The sequence below is a fragment of the Diceros bicornis genome, chromosome 6, assembly GCF_020826845.1.
Source record: "Diceros bicornis minor isolate mBicDic1 chromosome 6, mDicBic1.mat.cur, whole genome shotgun sequence".
Taxonomy (NCBI): Eukaryota; Metazoa; Chordata; class Mammalia; order Perissodactyla; family Rhinocerotidae; genus Diceros; species Diceros bicornis.
The window spans coordinates 60,906,608-60,926,292 of NC_080745.1; the positions used below are offsets into that span (position 1 = coordinate 60,906,608).

Below are 19,685 nucleotides of genomic sequence, written 5' to 3' on the forward strand. Positions count from 1 at the left end.
GCATTACCTTGATACCAGAGCTAGAAAAGAAAAGAAAATTACAGGCTAATGTTGTTAATGAACGTAGATGCAAAAGCCCTCAACAAATTACTAGCCGACTGAATTCAGCATCATATTAAAAGATCTATACCATGATCAAGTGGGATTTAACTCAGGGATGTGAAGATGGTTCAATATACACAAATCAATTAATGTGACACTACATTAGCAGACTGAAGTACAAAAAACACATGATCTTCTCAATACATGCAGAAAAAGCATCTGACAAAAATCAACACCACTTCATGGTAAAAACTCTAAACAAACTAGGTATAGAAAGAATTTACCTCACAATAAAGATCAAATGTGAAAATTCCACAGCAAAATTAGACTCAATGGGGAAAAACTGAAAGCTTTTCTTCTAAGATCAGAAGCAAGGCAAGGATGTCCACTGTCACCATTTCTATTCAACATAATGCTAGAAGTCCTAGCCAGAGCAATTAGAAAAGAAAAAGAAATAAAAGATATCCAAATCAGAAAGGAAGAAGCAAAATTATTTCTGCTTACAAATGTCATGAATTTATATGTAGAAAACACTAATACTCTAAACAAACCAACAAACAAAAAACTGTTAGAACTAAAACAAATTCAGCAAAGCAGCAGGATACAAATTCAACACTCAAAAATCAGTTGTATTTCAACATACTAACAATGAACTATCCAAAAAGGAAATTAAGAAAACAATAGCATTTACAGTAGCATCAAAATAAATAAAATACTTGGGAATAAACTTAACGAAGGAAATGAAAGACTTGTATACTGAAAACTAAAAAACCGTGATGAAACAAATTAAAGGAGACACAAGTAAATGAAAAGACATACCATGCTCAAGTATTGTAAGACGTATTATTAAAAAGACCATGCTCTCCAGAGAAACCTACAGATTCAATGCAATCTCTATCAAAAAGTCAATGGCATTTTTTGGGGAAATACAAAAAAGCATCCTAAAATTCATATGGAACCACAAAAGAATGGATAGTCAAAATGATCCTGAGAAAGAACAAATATGGAGGCATCACACTTCCTGATTTCAAAATATATTACCAAGCTACAACAATCAAAATAGGATGGTACTGCCATAAAAAAGAAATATATACCAATGGAACAGAATAAAGAGCCCAAAAATAAACCCATGAATAAACAGTCAAGTTATCTTGAACAAAAGTGCCAAGAATACACAATGGGGAAACGATAGTCTCTACAATAAATGGTGTTGAGAAGACAGGATCGCTACATACAAAAGAATGAAATTGGACCCTTATCATAGACTATATACAAAAATTAACTCGTAAAGGATTACAAAATTAACCATAAGACCTGAAACCATGAAAATCCTAGAAGAAAACATAAGGGAAAGCTTCATGACATTAGTCTTGACAATGATTTCTGGAATATGGTACCAAAACCACAGGAAAGAAATAAAAATTAGACGAGTGGAACTACATCAAACTAAAAAGCTTATATACAGCAAAGGAAACAATCAACAGAGTGAAAATGCAACCCACAGAGTGGGAGGAAATATTTGCAAACCATATAGTTGATAAGAGGTTAATATCCAAAATGTATAAGAAACTCCTACAACTAAAGAGCCAACAAAAACAACAAAAAAACCCACAGATAACTTTATTACAAAATAAGCTAAGGACTTGAACATTTTCCCAAAGAACACGTACAAATAGTCCTTGGGTGTATGAAAAGATATTCAATGTCACTAATTACCATGCATATGCAAATCAAAACCACAATGAGATATCCCCTCAACTTGTTAGGATGGCTGTTATCAAAATGTCAAAAGAGAACAAATATTGTCCAGGATGTGGACAAAAGGGAACACTTGTACACTGTTGGTATAAATATAAATTGGTAAACCACTACTGAAAACAGTATGGAGGTTCCTCAAAAAAGTAAAAATAGAACTACCACATGATCTAGCAAGAATTGAAATCAGGATTCAAAGAGATATCTGCACTCCCATGTTTATTGCAGCGTTCTTTACAATAGCTAAGATAGGGAAACAACCTAAATCTGCACCGACAGATGAAGGGAAAAAGAAAATGTGATGTGTGTGTGTGTATGTGTGTGTGTGTATATATATATATATACACAATGGAATATTATTTGGCCTTAAAGCAGAAGGAAATCCTGCCACGGGGACAACATGGAAAAACCTGGAGGACACTATGCTAAGTGAAATAAGCCAGTCACAGAAGGACAAATACTGGGTGACTTAATTTAAATGAAGTATCTAAAATAGTCCAACTCATAGAAACAGGGTAGAATGGTCTTTGCCAGGGGGTTGGGGGAGGAGAAAACAGGGAGTTGCTGTTCAATGAGTGATGAGTTTCAGTCATGCAAGATGAAAAATTCTAGAGATCTGCTGTACAACTTTGCATCTATAGTTAACAATACCGTATTTTGCACTAAAAATTTAAGAGGATAGATCTCAAGTGTTCTTACTACAATATAAATAAAAAAACAAAGATTAGCTACAATCAAATCACCATTCACAGAAACAATAACTATAGTTATTATGAACAACTACATTTTGTTATATGTTTATGTGTGTGTATATATATATAAAATCTTTGTTTTCTTCCATTTCTTAACCTATCATATAACATATGTTAATAATAGTTAACTTTACAACACAATATTTAAGTTACAGGATATTCCAACAACATTTTTCACAGAAATAGAACACAGAATCCTGAAATTTATATGGAACAACAAAAGACCCCGAATAGCTAAAGGAATCCTAAGAAAAAAGAACAAAGCTGGAGGTATCACACTTCCTGATTTCAAAATATACTACAAAGCTATAGTAACCAAAACAGCATGGTACTGGCACAAAAACAGACACACAGATCAATGGAATAGAATCGAAAGCCAAGAAATAAACCCACACATCTATGGACAGCTAATCTTTGACAAAGGAGCCAAGAACATACAATGGAGAAAAGAAAGTCTCTTCAACAAATGGTGTTGGGAAAACTGGATAGCCATATGCAACAAAATGAAAGTAGACCCTTACCTTACACCATACACAAAAATTAACTCAAAATGGATTAGAGATTTGAATGTAAGACCTGAAACTATGAAACTTCTAGAAGAAAACATAGGCAATACGCTCTTCCACATCGGTCTTAGCAACATATTTTCAAGCACCGTGTCTGACCGGGCAAGAGAAACAATAGAGAAAATAAACAAATGGCACTACATCAAACTAAAAAGCTTCTGCACAGCAAAGGAAACCATCAACAAAACGAAAAGACAACATAACAATTGGGAGAAGATATTTGCAAACCATACATCTGATAAGGGCTTAATGTCCAAAATATATAAAGAACTCACGCATCTCAACAACAAAAAAACTACCAACCCAATTAAAAAATGGGCAAAAGACCTGAACAGATGTTTCTCCAAAGAAGATATACAGATGGCCAACAGACACATGAAAAGATGTTCAAAATCATTAACTATCAGGGAAATGCAAATCAAAACTACAATGAGATATCACCTCACACCCGTCAGAATGGCTATAATTAACAAGACAGGAAACAACATGTGTTGGAGAGGATATGGAGAGAAGGGAACTCTCATACACTGCTGGTGGGAGTGCAAACTGGTGCAGCCACTAAGGAAAACAGTATGGAGATTCCTCAAAAAATCAAGGTGAGGATAGAAGTACCATATGATCCAGCTGTTCCACTGCTGGGTATTTATCCAAAGAACTTGAAAACACCAATGCGTCAAGATACATGCACCCCTGTGTTCATTGCAGCATTATTCACAATAGCCAAGACTTGGAAGCAACTTAAGTGCCCATCAAGGGACGAATGGATAAAGAAGATGTGGTATATATACACAATGGAATACTACTCAGCCATAAGAAACGATGAAATCCAGCCATTTTTGACAACATGGATGGACATTGAGGGTATTATGCAAAGTGAAATAAGTCACAGGGAAAAGATCAAATACTGTAAGATTTCCTTCATTAAGTAGTAGATAATAACAACAATAAACAAACACATAGAGACAGAGATTGGATTGGTGGTTACCAGAGGGGAAGGGGGGAGGGAGGATGGCGAAAGGGATAATTCGGCACATGTGTGTGGTGATGGGTTGTAATTAGTATTTGGGTGGTAAACATGATGTAATCTATTCAGAAATAGAAGTATAATGATGTACACCTGAAATTCATACAATGTTATAAACCAATGTTACTGCAATAAACAAAAAATTTTAAAAAAAATTTACAGGATATCAAGAAGAAGAGTAAACATCATCTAAGAACTTTGCATCTTCTCCTGGTGAGGGGTTAGTTCTTTCCCTTTTGTATGCAGGATAGTTGCATCATGTTAGGCAGAAGTATGATTGTTATTTCTTTATCTGGAGATGAAGTATGGTTTAAGGAGATCTGTATTGGTGTCAGGTTTACAAGGGATGGAGTGTGATGGATAGTATTATGTGTAGACTTGGCTAGGCTGTAGTACTCGGTTATTTAATCAAATAATAATCTGGGTGTTGCTGTGAAGGTATTTTGAAGATGTGGTTAACATCTATAATCAGTTGACTTTAGATTGACACTTTGATTCTTTCTAGACACATAAGACCCAAATGAAGTAAGTACTGTAACAATTCATTATCATTAACAGATGAAAACATGGAGTTCCAGAGACTAACTGACATGCACAATATCACATGGGTAGTAAGCCCCAGAGCTGGATTTGAAGCAACAGTCTGATCTCTTCACCACCACACTATGCTGCCTCTAAATAAGGTAGGCCTATGTGAACTGATGTGGAACAGTCTCCAAGTTATCCTGGTGACTCACAAATCAGGGTGCAGATCAGAAGGCATAACTTGCTGACATTTATGATCAAGGATATCTAATTTAGTTTAATAATTATTTTCCCTAAATTCTAGGCAGGCATGCCTCCACTGTTTGTTGGCATCCAGTATTGCTCTTATACACTCTGAAAGGATTCTGTATCTAAACTCTGCATAGATGATTGGATGTCTCTCTCTTTGGGAGCTTTTAAGATTTCTTTAATCTCAGTAATCAAAAGTTTCATGATCCTTGTACGTTGAGATAATTTCTTTTTCCTTCACTGTGCTATGAGGTTGGTGGACCCTTTCTACTTAAATGTCAGTATACGGAAGTCTTTTCTCTGGAGATGTTTCTTTGCTGTAGAAAAGAATCCTAAAATCTTCTATTACCTGAGTGCTGGGCTACTGAGAGCAGAATGGAGGAAGGGACTAGGTTCCCAGAATTCAATATGTAGGCCATCACCCAGTGCCTATATTTTCATCCTTGAACCTCGTTCTGCCCTCACTATGCCAACTGTCCCAGGTCCAGGGTGTCTGAGTTTTAGTAACTCTAGAAGAATGGTTTTTAACGAGGGGTGATTTTGGCCTACCTCCACCCAATAGAACATTTGGAAATGTCTTGAGATATTTTTATTGTCATAACCTGGGGGTGCTACTGGCATCTAATGGGTAGAGGTCAGGCATGTTGCTAAACATCATACAATGTACAGAACAACCCCTCACCACAAAGAATTATCCAAACTATCAACAGTACTGAGGTTGAGAATCCCTAGACTAAAGAGTAAGCATCCCAGGTCCTATGGGAACAAATATCATGTGACTGCAAAGGATGGTGGCAAAAGTGGGAGTAGCAACAACCAAGAATGCAGACTTTTGACATACTGTGTACTCTTTTTAGCTTCTTCTATGCCCTGTCTTCTTTGAGAGTCGGTGCTTCCAAATACTGAGCCTCTCAAGGTAATTGGACTTCTTTCTCGTTGGCAAACTTCCTCTGCAGACGTTTGGGTTGTAAAGTCCTTCACTCTACTAAATTAGTCACCATTCTTCCACCTGCCTTTTGCCTTTCACGAATAGATTGAAATCTTTAATTGTCTAATCCTTCTATGTTTTTTCTTTGAAAATTGTACTTGTTTTTAATTCCCTTATAGTCATTTTAGTGTGGTTTTGGAAGGAGCAGATATAGACGTGTAAATTCAACTTGTCATATTTCACCAACATTCCCTGAAAGGTTGATTTTTTATAAAGAAGTTATTAGTAAATTATTAAAATATTTACTCAAGCAGACAGTCTCACCCTGCATTCACTTCTTTCATGGACACAGCTTTCTTGGATAGTACATTTTCTTTAGCTACATCTTCTGTAACCCATAGCAATTCTCTTCTCCTGAATCTAACTGTTTAAAAGCCTTCTCAGACTGCAAAGCAATCTGAGCCCATTTCAAACAAAACTCCAGAACTTATTTCATTCTTCAGTCATGGAGAGTAGAGTATCCATCTTCCCGACTCCAGCATTGGAGCACTACTCTGAACATTTCACTGTGCGGAATGAATTCTGAAAGAATGCACGCTAATCAGCAATGTGGGCATCTCTTAAGGAAAAATACTCACACTGAAGAAAACTCAAGCTGGCTGTGCCTGCCTCAAGTCACTTCCATGAAATTGAGATTCTGCACATAGTTGGGAGAATTATCACATCTCCTTCTATACACTCTGCGCTTCAATTTTACCTATTATTCTCCCCTTTCTGTTGTTTCCTGTCTCCAGTCTTGCCACTAAAATTGAACAAAAGACATCCAGAGGCATAGTAATTCAAATGATCATGACACTTTTCTAAGAATAATAATCAACATGGGGACTATGCATGTCTTTCCAACTTCTATAGTTCTATTCTAATCTATTCCAAAATTCATCCTTCTTATTATCAAAGCAGTGCTCTTGGGATGTTTCAACAGAAGAAACTGTCCATATCTCAGGACTGAGTTCATTATTCGTATCTCTGCACCAGACAAGTCAGATACAATCATTATCATGTTGTCATTGATAAATATTTGAGCTTTGATTGTGTTTTCCCTGGGAGTGATTAGATGCAACTATTGGACAAAATAATTGCCCTACATATGGCCCAATATAGAGAAACAATAGTCCAAATTCTCCTTGGATACACCATCTGTTCAAGTGCATTGAGAGAGTCAGTGTTTTCTTATACCTTTCCTATCAAAATTAAGATAGAATTAAAATAAAATAATGTTGCTCAGAACAATGAAGTTATATTTAAACATACTATTGGGGAGATACCCACCAGTAATTCAGATACCAGAGGACTTGGAGCTCTCCTTACCCTGGAAGTAATGAAGAAGATTTACAGAGTCCATGACACCCTTGAAATGTGTACAAAAGAGCAAGTGCTGCATACAAGTGAATTCTTCTGAAAGGTAGCTACACATTCTGGGAAGATTCCCAGAAAGAACTATGACCTCCAAAAGGTTAAGAATCATTCCTTAGGGGTGGAGAAAGCAGATACTGAAAGAAACTTCCTTCTTCCTACACTTCCTTAAACCATCTGCTTACCTCATCCAAACCACATGTAACGGGTAGTTCAGACCAAATTCCATAGAAAATTCTTTGAATGCTACTCCTTCTGGCATCCTTGACTCTACCCATTTGATGTCCTAGGTCCTGCCCACTAACCAAATTCTCCATGTCCACCAAGTATAACAGACAGTACTTGGTTAAAGTAACTGTAACTTTAGAGGAAGAGATGTCATTCTGCCCTCTAGAAGTAGCTCTTTTCCATGTGTTCTAGAATCATGCCTCTCCCATTTCAGTAGAAACTTTGCACCCACACTTAAGTCTTTATACATGTCTTTATTCCCCTCCCACACAATTTTTCCACTTGACCCAACCACCATTTAAATCTGTCCTCCAGATCTCTCCCACCTCTATTTAAATTCTCAAATAGAACATCTTGTCCAAAACATCAAAATTTCTCCCACCATCATCTGCTTCCTTCTAAACTGTTCTCTTTAGTTATGGTTCACTAGCAAATCCTCTTCACCAATCTAAAGGCCAGCCAGGTATCCACCTTTTCAAGTAAATCTGATCTATTCCACTTTTTAACATTTTTCTTCTCCTTTGGTTTCTTTGGACCTTCCCAACTGATTATCTTCCTATATGCAAGAGAATGCAGAAAGAGGGACAATCTTCACCTAATTTTGACTCCTCTATCATCAAACTTCTCTGCCTTTTCACGAGTGTAATGATTATCCAGAGTTTCAAGATGCTACGTCTAGAAGATGAAGATCTTCAGCAGGCCCTTGAACTTCATCCTTGCTATATTCCAAAACACTTTAGTGAATTCCTTCATAATTTCCCTGAAATATCCCTACAATCACATTGTCATTATCACGTCCTTGTTCTTGCTCAAATTTATATCATAACAAATTAAAAGGTTCCAACTCAGTATTTGGATGACTTCATAAATACCAAACTCCAACTGCATATCAATTCAAACCCCAATTTTACTAAACTATTTAAAATCCATCTGCTCCATCTACCCAGTCTTTTCTTTGCCAATCTACTTGTCCAATCGGAAACTCCCTCTCCCTGCTTCATGACCAATTTATGCCGTCGCTTCTCTTAAGTGTGCTATGATCGCACTATGTTCAATCATCAATTACAGTTTCACTTTAGAACTGGTATTTTGTGTGCGTCACTTTTTTAAAAATTATGATTATTTCATCCAATATGGAAGAATATGTATATTCTGCATTTCTTCAGTTAGGCTTTTACCACTTACAAAACAGGGACCACATTTTATAATTCTTTAACATTACAAACTTGAAAATCCCCCATGCTGCTTAGTGTAGGTTCATACACACCACAGCAGCTTAAAGTGCTTGTAAAGCCCACTCACCTAAATGCCTCCAGAAAGAACACAGTGATGAACCTTATTACCCAGTTCACATTTTTCCTGCTCCATTTTAACCAGAAACAGTCAAAGAAGTTCCAGTGCTTGTTAATGTCCATGAATTCTTAGAAATCCTTACTCTCTCTAAAACAAAACTATTGAAATCAACAGTATCATTAAATAACTTATTACAGCTTTCCTGGATATAACGAATGAGGGGGGGAAAGTATGGTAAGCTTAATAGAGGAAGCCTCCTTTATCTAACTAAAAATAATAAAATCATTGAGCACACTTATACCTATGCCAAGCACTGCACGAGGCTTTGGGACCATACAGATGAATGTGACATTGTCCCTGCACTGGAGGTGAAACTTACTGTGCATATAAAATAATTGTCTATACTCAAACTCAGAAAGGACCTGAGAGAAAAAACTGATTATAATTAAAGACAGTAATCATTCCTTAACCATATATATCATTTTGTTGTTTATAATCAATTTACAACAATTCTTTCATTTTTTAAATCAGTTCTTCACACAATCCTGAGGCATTGTCAGGAATTATGATGCACAATTTACAGATGAGAGAGAGGTTAAGGAAATTTGGATAACCCTCTATAGAGCGCACAGCTATTCAGTGCTCTTTCTGTCTAGGAGCTGACTCTGGAAATAAAATCAATACTTCAGAAATGGAAAAAGTTCCTAAGATATCATTAAATCCAGCTCTAGATGAAGTAACCATGGGCCACAGTAGGTAAGTGATTTATCTAAGATCACTCAGTTAATTGCCAGTTATGCACAGTGCAAAGCATGTCAGGTCAGCACAGGGTGAAACTGTGACATTTGCCTCTGATCCAAACACATCTAATCATTTCAGGATCCCCACCCCAGCTATGTGGAGGCTGCCAAGGTCCCTACTGGAGCATCCAAACCCAGCCCTAGTCAGTGTATCCCTGGCAGTATCACTTCCCCAAAGTTTCTCCATCACCAAGACCCAACAGTCTGCTCTTCCAGGGTGGCGCTTCCTGCTCCCCAGGGTAAGGTCAGCTAAGTAGTTTGAGGACCGGGTCTGTGACTTGTTGATTAGAGGGAAACCTCATGGAAATGGAAGCATTTCAACAAGGTTCTTGGGCCACTACTCACTGGTGTGGCCAGATCCATGACATGCTAAGAATCCTGATGTTTTCAATGAATTTCTTCGAGTTAGTAAAACTCTGATCAAAAGTAATCAAAAAAGTTCAGGAAAATATAGGAGCAGATCACATTGCAGATAGCAAAGCTCAGGAAAACTAGTGGATCAAAGGGTGAGGTAAATAGTGGAAAATATTTTTTTAAAGGAATAAAGCACACACTGTAACTCTGTCTTTCAGATCAAAGTCAAATTAACTTTTAAATTTCTAAAGAAATATCCACTGAAAGTGCCCCATATCACCAAAAAGTCAACATGTATAAAATCAAACATTTCCCTCAAACCTCCATTAACTGGTCCATCCCGGCTCATTTAATAACTGTCTTCAAAATACCCATTCACATGCCTTCCTATTATTTACAATATTCTGTAATGAAAATCTACCTGCAAAGCAAAAGGAAAATATTGAAAGAGACCACTCCTTTAAATCCTGTAATATTCTAGTTATTATAGCTATCACCACAGACTCAAAGGCGTTTGCAAAGCCTGGAGGTAATTAAGCATTGATGTGAGGAAGAACAAGAGAGTTAAGAATCGTGAAACCCTTTTACATATTGAGAAGTAGAAATGACTGAGTATAGGTCCAGAGAGAAGAGTAAAGAGAGAGAGAAGAAAGACGAAGTCAGATATCTGAGATTACAGGCAAGAAAGAAAAAGTTCATATTGCTCTAAAAGAAAAACTAAGAAAACTGAGTAGAAATTACTAAAAACAACTTTATTTTCAATTTTTGTATAAAAAGAAAGTAAATATGATTTTTGTTTGTTTTCAAACTGCAAGCATAGGTAAGGAAAGAAGAGGAGGAAAAGGTCCTGTTTCCTTGTTGCAAGGAAGCAAAAGAAGTAAATTGGCTTTCTAGGAAGGCCGTCCCATTCATGTGCAAAGTTCTGCCTTAATAGAGGCAGGCACACCATCTTGTGGAATTTTAGGAATTGCCACATAGAGCCATTACTAGGACACTAGATTGCAGGTTTTAAAATTTGACACAATTTAGCACAATTCTTTTATTTTATAGATGGATTTATAAAGAATAAGAAAGTATCTTTCAGAGAGGTGCACCTGTAAAGTAAGACTATTATTATAGTCATGCTAAAAACTGATTTGCACTGTATCTCTTCGTTCAATTATATTGAAGAATGAGCCAAAACAAAAAAAGAGAAAAAAAGAAGTGAAGAGACAATTTGGAATGAAGACCATAGGAAAGGGTAATGTGGGAATTCCTTACATAAAATTGTTTGGAAAATTATGGAACAATTTTTATTTTTGATCTCTTCCAAAAATTGTATTGTTGGGTTTGAACATATGTAGAAATAAAATATATGACAACAATATCATAAAAGATGAGAGGCAAGAAACAGAGGTTTGCGATCATAGGGTTTTTCATACTATGCTCTATGTAGTATATTATTTGAACACTGACTACAGTATGTTGATGATGTAAAGTATAAACCACTAAAAAAAAGAAAAAATAGAGCTAATAAACAAATAATTGAGGTCAAATGGAAGCATTAAAAATACACAATTGATCCAAAAGCATGCAGGTAAATAGGAAAACAGATATTATAAGATAAAAATGACTAGCAGAAAACTAATGGCAAGATGGCAGACACACAACCAATGACATCAAAAATTTCATGAAATAAAAACGGTGAATACCAAAAGGTAGAGATTATCAGGGTAAGCGAAAGTTGCAGTCAAACGATATGCTTTCTACAGGAAACCAACCCTATATACAATGGCACAGAAAAATTTAAAAGATGGAAAAAGATGCAGTATGAAAACTCTGACCAAAGAAAGCTGGAATGGCTATGTTAATGTCAGATAAAGTGGATTTCAGAACAAGGAATATTACCAGAGATGAATACATTTATTTCATAATCACGAAGAAGTCAACTCACTGCAAAAGATAAGAATCTTAAATGTATATGCACCTAAAATAGAGCTTTAAAATATATAAAAGAAAACTGATAGAACTGAAGGAAGTAGATAAATTCATAATTATAGCTAAGGATTTCAAGTGTGTACTCTCGGTAAATGATTGAACAAGTAGATAGAAAATCTGTAAGAAGATAGAAGACTTGAAGATCACTGTCAACCAACTTGACCTAATTAACCTGATTTATAAAACACTCCACCCAAAACAGCAAAATACACATGCTTTTCAAGTGCATATGGAATATTCACAGGTATAGACCGTGTTCTGGGCTACAAAAGAAATTGGTAAATTGAAAAGGATGTAATTCCAATTCTGAGTGGAATTAAATTAGATATCAATAACAGAAATATGGTTTGGAAACCACCAGATGTTTGGATATTAAACACAGCACTCCTACACATTCCAGGGGTCAGAGAAAAAATCACAGGAGAAGTTGGAAACTATTTTGAAATGAATGAAAAAGAAAACACAATATAACAGTTTTGTGGCATCCAACCAAAGGAGTGCTTAGAGGGAACTTTATAGCATTCAATGCTTATACTAGAAAAGAAAAAAAAGTCTCATATCAATGATCTAAACATCCACCTTAAAATAAGTAGGAAAAGAAGAGCAAACTAACCTAAGCAAGAAAAAGAAGGAAATAATAAAGATAATTACAGAAATGAACTAAATAGAAACCAAAAATATAAAGAAAATTGACTGATCGAGAAAAGAGGAGAGAAGACACAAATTACCAACATCAGGAATGAAAGAAGGGTCAGTACTACAGGAGGGTACATGACTCGGCTGAGTTCTTACAACTAGGAAGTGGTGAAACTGGAAAACTCTCAGTTCTGCATCTATTCCCAATCTCTCAGAGCAGTGCTGGCTGTAATGGCTCATCCTCCCCTTTGCTTTTTACCTAGCTGTCCTTACGGACAGCTTTCTGCAGGTCATTCAGGGCTCAGTTTGAGGCCAGACAGAAACTTCCTCCATGAGGGTGCCCTGAATTGCTGGGTATAAGCTCCTCTTGACTCCCTTCCTTCCCTTGTGGAGGAAAAACCTGAGCTGTGTACCTTTTCTCAATCTCATAGAGCATTGCCGGCTGTAAAGCGGTCTCCTTCCCCTTTCCTTTTTTCCCAGATGTCCCTGGGCACAGGGCTCTGCAGGTCTTTCAGTGCCTGGTATGGGGTAAGATAAAAACTGCCCCTATGGATGGTGCCCTCTGAGGCCAGGAAGCCAGGCAGCCAGGCACACACTCCAGTCTCGCTTCTCCTCCCCGTTGTGCAGAAATCACGGCCCAAGGTGATCTTCTCAGTGCTGAGCTAAGCTGATTTGGGAGAGGGACTGAGGCAGGTAAAGTGAAATTGTTCTTCTTACTGGTATAAATGTGAACACTCACAGGTTGTGCTCCTCTAGGGTGTTTCTACTACTTTGCTGGATTCTGAATTTCTCTTCAAGGTATTTTGGTACCAAAATCATTGTTTTATCAGTGATTCAGTGAAAGAGTGAGAGGTAGGGCTTCCTACTCCGCCATCTTGCTGACATCTCTGCCCTTCCAGTACTATTTTGAATAGCAGTGCTGAATGTTGACATCTTTGTTATTTCCCTGATTTTAGGGCATCTCCTTTTAATCTTTCACAACTGAGTATCATTTAGCTTTGGATCTTTCATAAATTCACTTTATCAGGATAAGGAAGTTCTCTTCTATTTGTAGTTTCTGCATATTTTTATCACGATGTTGAATTTTGTCAAATGCTTTTTCTGTATCTGTTGAGGTGATAATGTGCTTTCTTTTCATCCTAGCAATGTGTTGTATTACAATGATTGGTTTTCCTATATTGAAGCCCCTTTGCATTTCTGGGATAAATCTCACTTGGTCATGGTGTATAATTTTCCAATTAAAAAAATTGTGGTGTGAAATGCACATAACATAAAAGTTACTATTTTAGCCATTTTAAGCATACAGTTTAGGGGTAGTGAGTCTATTCACCTTGTTGGCAACCATCACAACCATCTATCTCCAGAATTCATTTCATGTTGCAAAACCAAAACTCTGTACCCATTAAGTAATGACTTTTATTTCCCCTCTCCATAGCCCTGGGAAATCATGATTCCACCTTCTGTCTCTATAAATTAGATTACTCTAGGTACCTCATAAAAATGGAATCATACAGTATTTGTCCTTTGTAACTAGCTTATTTCACTTAGCATAATGTCCTGTAGATTCATTACTGTTGAAGCACTTGTCAGAATTTCCCTCATTTTTAAGGCTGAGTAATATTCCATTTCAATTATATATTACATTTTGCGTATCCAATCAACTGTCTATGGACTCATGGGTTGATTCCACCTTAATAATTCTTATGCTATCTTAGGTGTACAAATATCTCTTTGATATTCTTCTTTTAACTTTTTTGGGTATACATCTAGAAGTGAAGTTGCTGGATTATATGGTAATTCTATTCTTATTTTGGGGGGAAACCACCATACTGTTTTCCAGGTCACTCACCATTGCATATTCCCACCAGCAGAGCATGAGTATTCCAATTGCTCCACATCCTTCTGGTACTTATTGTTTGTTTGTTAGTTTGTTCTTTTTTTTTTTTTAGCATTTATTTTATTTCATTTTATTTTATATTTTTATTGCAGTAATATTGGTTTATAACATTGTATAAATTTCAGGTGTACATCATTATACTTCTATTTCTGCATAGATTACATCATGTTCACCACACAAATACTAATTACAACCCATCACCACACACATGTGCAGAATTAATCCTTTCGCCCTCCCCCCTCCCCCCTTCCCCTCTGGTAACCACCAATCCAATCTCTGTCTCTATGTGTTTGTTTATTGTTGTTATTATCTACTACTGTTAGTTTGTTCTTGATAGTAGCCATGTAATGTGTGTGAGGTGGTATCTTGTGGCTTCGGTTTGCATTTACCTAATGATTAATGTTTCTGAGCCTCTTTTCATGTTCTAATTGGTCATTTGTATACCTTGTTAGGAGAAATGGCTATTCAAGTCTGTTGCCTATTTTTAAAGCAGATTCGTGTATGTGTGTGTAATCCTTTTAATGCGCTGCTGGCTTTGTTTTCTTAGTAATTTGTTGAGAATTTTTGCACATTCAGTGGGTTTGGACAAATGTGTAATAATGTGTATCCATTATTGTGGTATCATACAGAGTAGCTTCACAGCCCTAAAAACCCTCTGTGCTCTTCCTGTTCACCCCTCCTTCCCAGGCCAGCCCTGGGCCACCACTGATCTTCTTGCTGTCTCCATCGTATTTCCTTTTCCAGATATCATATAGTTGGAATCATATAGTATATAGCCTTTTCAGAGTGGCTTCTTTCACTTAGTAATATGCATTTAAATTCCTGTGTGTCTTTTCATGGCTTGACATCTCATTTCTTTTTAGTGCTGAACAGTATTCCACTGTCTGTATGTACCACAGTTCATTTATCCCTTCACCTACTGAAGGAGCTCTTGATTGCTTCCAAGTTTGGGCAATTATGAACAAAGCTACTATAAATATCCATGTGCAGGTTTTTGCCGGACATAAGTTTTCAACTTCTTTGGGTACACACACCAAGGAGTGTGATTGCTGGATTGCATGATAAGAGTATATTTAGTTTTGTAAGAAATCTCCAATCTGTCTTCCAAAATATTTGTACCATATTTCATTTCTATCAACAATGAATGAGAGTTCCTGTTACTATAAGTTCTGACTAGCATTTGGTGTTGTCAATGTTTTTCATTACGGCCATTTTAACATGTGTGTAATGGTTTCTCATTGTTGTTTTACAATTTGCACTTCCATGATGACATATGATGTGGAGCATCTTTTCATATACTTATTTGTCATCTGTATATCTTCTTTGATAAGATGTCTTTTAAAGCCTTTCACTCAGGGAACTCTCATCCACTGCTGGTGGGAGTGCAAACTGGTGCAGCCACTATGGAAAACAGTATGGAGATTCCTCAAAAAATCAAGAATAGAACTACCATATGATCTAGCTATTCCACTGTTGGGTATTTATCCAAAGAACTTGAAAACTCCAATTTGTAAAGGTACATGCACCCCTGTGTTCATTGCAGCGTTATTCACAATAGCCAAGACTTGGAAGCAACCTAAGTGCCCATCAAGGGACGAATGGATAAAGAAGATGTGGTATATATACACAATGGAATACTACTCAGCCATAAGAAACGATGAAATCCAGCCATTTGTGACAACATGGATGGACATTGAGGGTATTATGCAAAGTGAAATAAGTCAGAGGGAGAAGGTCAAATACCGTATGATTTCCTTCATTAAGTAGTAGATAATAACAACAATAAACAAACACATAGGGACAGAGATTGGATTAGTGGTTACCAGAGGGGAAGGGGGGAGGGAGGAGGGTGAACGGGATAATTCGGTACATGTGTGTGGTGATGGGTTGTAATTGGTATTTTGGTGGTGAACATGATGTAATCTATGCAGAAATAGAAGTACAATGATGTACACCTGAAATTTTTACAATGTCATAAACCAATGTTACTGCAATAAACAAAAATAAACTGCAGCAGGCCATTGAAATTGTGAAAAAAAAATAAAAATAAAAAATAAAGCCTTTCACTCAATTTTAATTGGATTGTTTGTTTTCTTATTGAGTTTTGTTGTTTTGTGTATAGTTTGCATAACAGTCCTTTATATGATGTGTCTTTTGCAAGTATATTCTCCCTGTTCGTGGCTTGTCTTCTAGTTCTCTTGACATTATCTTTTGCAGAGTGGGAATTTTAAACTTTAAGGAAGTCTAGGGGCTGGCCCAGTGGCACAAGCGGTTAAGTGCGTGCGCTCCGCTGCGGCAGCCGGGGTTCGCCGGTTCGGATCCCGGGCACGCACTGATGCACTTCTTGGCAAGCCATGCTGTGGCAGTGTCCCATATAAAGTGGAGGAAGATGGGCACGGATGTTAGCCCAGGGCCAGTCTTCCTCAGCAAAAAAAGAGGAGGATTGGCATATGTTAGCACAGGGCTGATCGCCTCACACACACACAAAAAAACTTTAAGGAGATCTAGCCTATCCATTTTTTGTTTCATGTATTGTGCTTCTGGTATTGTATCTAAAAAGTCATTGCCATACCCAAGGTCTTCTAGGTTTTCTCCTATGTTACCTTCAAGGATTTTTATAGTTTTCTGTTTTATGGCTGGGTCTATGATCCTTTCTGTGTTTGTCATTGTGAAGGTTGTAAGTACTGGGTCTAGATATACATATATATATTTTTTTTCTTTGCATATGAATGTCCAGTTTCCCAACACCATTTGATGAAAAGACTATCTTTGCTCCACTGTATTACTGTTGCTCCTTTATCAAAGATCACTTGACTATCATTATATTTTAAGTGGAATTCTTTTAGACAACATATGGTTGGGTCTTTTTTTTATCCACTCAATAGGCGTATGTGGCTAGTGGCTACTGTATTGGACAGCACAGATACAGAACATTTCCATCACTGCAGAAAGTTCTCTTGAGAGGGTTGTCTTAGACAAGTTGTCAGCAAACCACAGCCCAGTCAAATCCAGCCTGCCACTTGTTTTCATGTAGCCCGTAAGCTAAGAAATTTAAAATTGAAAAAAATCAAAAAGAAGAACAATATATTGTGACATGTAAAAATTATATGAATTTAAATATCACAGTCCAGTAATATTGGAATACTCAAGCTTATTTCCTTTATGCAAGGTCTATGACTGTTTTTGTGTTACAACAGCAGAGTCAAGAATTGGCAACAGAAACCCTGTTGCCCAAATATTCACTATCTGGCCCATTATAGGAAATGTTTGCCAACTCCTGTCTTACATCATTATCTCAACCTAGCTCCGCGGCTCCATCCTGTGGTAGAAGAAATCGTTTATCTGACTAGTAAGAAGATAGAATCAGCCACTCAGTGTTGCTTATTTCTATAATGGGCTATCCCATGCAGAAGGGAATGGGTCATCCCCTTGGGTTCTAGGCTTTCTGGACTCAGAAGCCACCAGGCACAACGTGATCTGCCGTGCAGAGAAATTTATGGGTGTGCTCAGCAGATGCAATGCTCCCCTCAAGCAGGTCCCCAAATCTGATGTAGTAGATGGAGGAGACTGGCAATCTCCCTCTGATTCCTCAGTCTATTTCCCATTTAGTTAGTAACAGGAGGACAAACCAGTTTTATTAATATTACCCTCATGCCTCAATATTAAAAAAGAAAAGCCTTTGCCTGGTTGTGATTTTTTGTGGGAAAAACAGTGGACTTGAAGTCATAAAATTTGCAACAGATCTGTGATCATCAGGGCAAGCCCCACTACATTTTGGTAAAGTCCTCGATTCCTTCTTCCCAGAAGATGGCAACAGTAATTAGAGCCTTACCAAAGTTACACCTCTTTTTCTCTCAAGGAAATAGAAGTTTTAGTTGTATTATTCTTTTATTTTATTAGTAATATATTCTGGCTTCCAGTGGAATGGAGTAGCTTGTATCATACCAACTATAAAGTCTGAATAAATATACAAACCATGTGTTAGAAGGCATTGGAAAGCTGCTAAGACAAAAACTTTTCTCAAAATTCTAGAGATGAGAGAATCTCAGAGACGTCAGCTGACACCTACAATAAATTTTAGACTATCTCTATTTCCAATTCTGAATCAGAGCAGGAAGCATTACACCAATCTGACTGACTAGTGGAGGAGAGAAGAGCTCTTTCTAGAAGAAGATAAACATCTCTGAAATATTCCATTTTTTTCATGTATAATGTCTCGTATTTAACCAACATTTATTGGGCATTCCAAAGACACAATAATGTCCCCACAAAAACAAGAGTGGGAGGAGAAGACAAGAAAAATAGACCCAAACTAGATAACATCTCCCACCCCGTTTTATGAGGCCAGTGTTACCCTGATGTCAGAAATCTGACAAGAAAATTTTAAGAAAGAAAAATCACAGACCAGTATATTTATGAATATAAGTATAAAAGTCCAGAACAAAATACAGTAAATCAATCCCAGCTGTGTGCTTATACTTATAATATGTAAATTTAGTGCAGTAAAGGAGGCCAAAATATACAATTATATCAATAGATGCAGGGAATCCATCTGACAGAATTGTACACACATTCATGACAAAATATCATACAAAAGTAAGAGATAGCGAACTTCCCTAATGTGTAAAGATTATCTACCAAAATGAATATAAATCATCACAATCAATAGTGCAATGTTAAACCTCCGCCTCCACCTGGAGATCAAATTTGAAACAAGGTCGGGGCCGGCCGGTGGCGCAAGCAAGTGGTTGGGTGCGCGCACTCCGCTGCAGCAGCCAGGGGTTCGCCGGTTCAGATCCCTGGCGAGCACCGACGCACCACTTGGCAAGCCATGCTGTGGTGGCGTCCCATATAAAGTGGAGGAAGATGGGCATGGATGTTGGCACAGGGCCAGTCTTCCTCAGCAAAAAAAGAGGAGGATTGACAGATGTTAGCACAGGGCTGATCTTCCTCATGAAAGAAAAATTGAACCAAGGAGGTCCACTAGCACCACTTTTTTGAACAATATCCTGGAAATCCTAGCCAAGAGAATAATGCAATAAAGAGAAATTAAAATCATATGTACCAGAAAATAAGAAATAAAAGGAAACAAATTGACAAACAAAACTCATAGATACAGATGACAGATTGGTAATTGCCACAGGGGAGGGGTTTGGTAAGTGGGCAAAATGAGTGAAGGGGTCAAGAGGTACAAACTTTCAGTTACAAATAAATAAGTCAGGGGACATAATGTACAGCATGGTGAC

The 19,685-nt window shown here is 37.1% G+C and overlaps 1 pseudogene; it reads left to right on the forward strand.

Annotated features, from left to right (window-relative positions):
* LOC131407284 (cytochrome P450 2C9-like) overlaps positions 1-19,685 on the forward strand; it is a 556,896-nt pseudogene that overhangs the window by 368,436 nt on the left and 168,775 nt on the right.